The sequence below is a fragment of the Apis dorsata genome, unplaced genomic scaffold (genome assembly GCF_000469605.1).
Source record: "Apis dorsata unplaced genomic scaffold, Apis dorsata 1.3 scaffold_683, whole genome shotgun sequence".
Classification (NCBI taxonomy): domain Eukaryota; kingdom Metazoa; phylum Arthropoda; class Insecta; order Hymenoptera; family Apidae; genus Apis; species Apis dorsata.
The window spans coordinates 1,299,904-1,302,246 of record NW_006263864.1 but is presented as its reverse complement, the minus strand read 5'-3'; positions in this window follow the sequence as shown (position 1 = coordinate 1,302,246).

Here is a 2,343-nt window from a genome sequence, read left to right as displayed (position 1 = left end):
CCCTCCCTCCCGCCCGAATTTAAGCCGCCGGATTAAAGAGAATCGTACGTATAAATACTCGAAACAAAAGTTATCGATTATTCTCCCCGTTTAAATTAGACGCGATCCCCGCGTTGCCTATGATTCTTCTCTCGTTTAAAAATTTAAAAACGGCAAAAACTTTTCTCTCGTCTTTAAAAGTGTCGTTTTAGAAAACGACTCGAAATCGGTTGAATCGCGATTCTTAAAAATGAAAAATAAAGAACGAATTATCCGCTATTGTTTCTTTCTTACTTTTTTTTTCTTTTCTACTTTATCTTAACGTAAAACGAGATCAAGAACGTGTCATAACTCTGCCCGTTCTTCACTCCTAGTTATCAAGTTCTTCTTACTAGTTTATCAACTCCGTTTAACGTTAATATGATTATATCACAAAGTACACTGTAACTTACGCAAAGTAGATATCAAGTTGGTACGCACAGACACCCAAAGAGAGGATCCAATTTATCTTGGAAACATCGCGAACGCGTTCTTATCGAGCTACGTTATAATACGAATAATAATAACAAGGTTAACGAGAATGATCGTAACCGTGATTCTTCGTGGCGATTGTTCAAAGAAAAAAAAAAAAAATAAATAATTCCATAAATATCCTTTCACGATACCTCGTGACGACGCCTCGGCCTGGAAATTTCGTAAATTGGACGAGATATCGATTGCAAAGGTCAGAAGGTCGTGCACGCGATATCGATGCATTTTATACGCATCAGTCAAAATTGGAGGAACAGGAAACGAGATTCCCGGTACATCATCGCGGGACCGATATGTCGCTCGTATTCGACTCGATCTATTCCGCTACCACTGTTCCGCGAATATTTTTTTCCGCGCAGTGTTGTTAACTTTTCGTTCCAGATATTCGTTGTGTGTACAAGCGCTCATGTGTGCGTGTGTATATCGCATTTATATATCCCGCGACGATATACACAGCTTTATCGGAATAAATTTATCGAAAGATGAGCAATTAGAATTAAGTAGCGATTAGGCTAAATGGTTAAAAATTACGATCAATGGTGGATTATTCGTGAAACAGTTTCGTTTCGGTTGGCATTAGCCTGTTGGGTAATAAAGGAAAAAGCCAGAAGTGTCTTTGTACTTGAGGGAGGGTGGAACGATGCAATGAAAAATTGATATCGCAATTTATTCTTCTCGTCGCCCTTTCTCGTCGCGAGGATAGTCGTAATTTGTAATGAGAATACCTAAACTGATATTTTTATAAAATTGAAAATTAGAATCTTAGGAACCACGTAATATGAAATATTACGACGAAGGCGTTCTTTTAACGAACAGTGTTCTTTTAACGAACGAGAATAATTTATTGGAAAAACAAAGCGTACACTCCTTTACACCCCTTGCTTATTTACACGTTTCCGCAATTTAAATAGGTTTTATAGCTTTTCTCCTTGAAATTCTATCCGCACTTCGGTCGGACAGTTTGTACCCTTCATGATCCGGAGGAATGAATTGGCAATAGCGGGGAAACGGTGGTTCGAGGTCCGGCAATAACGCGTCCGTATTAACCCCAAATGCCAAGGGGAACAACTGATGGAGAGGGAAAGAGAGGGAGAGAGTGGATGAGAACAAAGGGGGAAGAAAAAGAAGAAAAAAGAAAAAAGAAAAAAAAATGTATCGCAGTTCTCCTTCTCCTCGCAAAGTTTCCAGTAGGGGGATATTAACTGTCTGATCCCCGAGGACTCGTTGGAATATATCAACGCGGGAAAATTAGCATTTTATTCGTGGAACGTTTAACGCGATCCCTAAACGTATTGTAAATTGTCCCAAGTAATTGGAACGTCGATAGTGATTCACAAGGCAACACAGGAGCCTTAAGATTGTACCGTTTCCCCGTTTATGTCAATTAAAAAATCAAACAGGATAATTATCTCGCTCCTTCTTAGAATAGAATTTCAATGGAACGGCAATTTTCCTTCCCATACAATTCCCTCCGTTTCGAAATGAAGGGAGAGAGGAGGGGAGGAGAGGAGGTGGGAAAGGGGGACAATGATTTCTAATTGCGCGGCCAAGTTTGCCGGTTAGCCGATACGTTAATGCAGGCGAAATATACTCGGCGGTAATTTAGCAGAGAGCACTCTATATTCCATAAATGTTTGTACGTTATCAATGAATGCACAACTCGCGCGCAACACGGTTAACAAACATGTTGAAACGGTTAATAATATCCTGAGATAGACGCGAACCCATATATCTATATACAGTGTCTGATCAACACGGGCCGATTCGAAATTATATGGAAGGAGGAAGAGGGACGAAATATCAACAAATACCGCCAATTAAAAACGTTGCGTT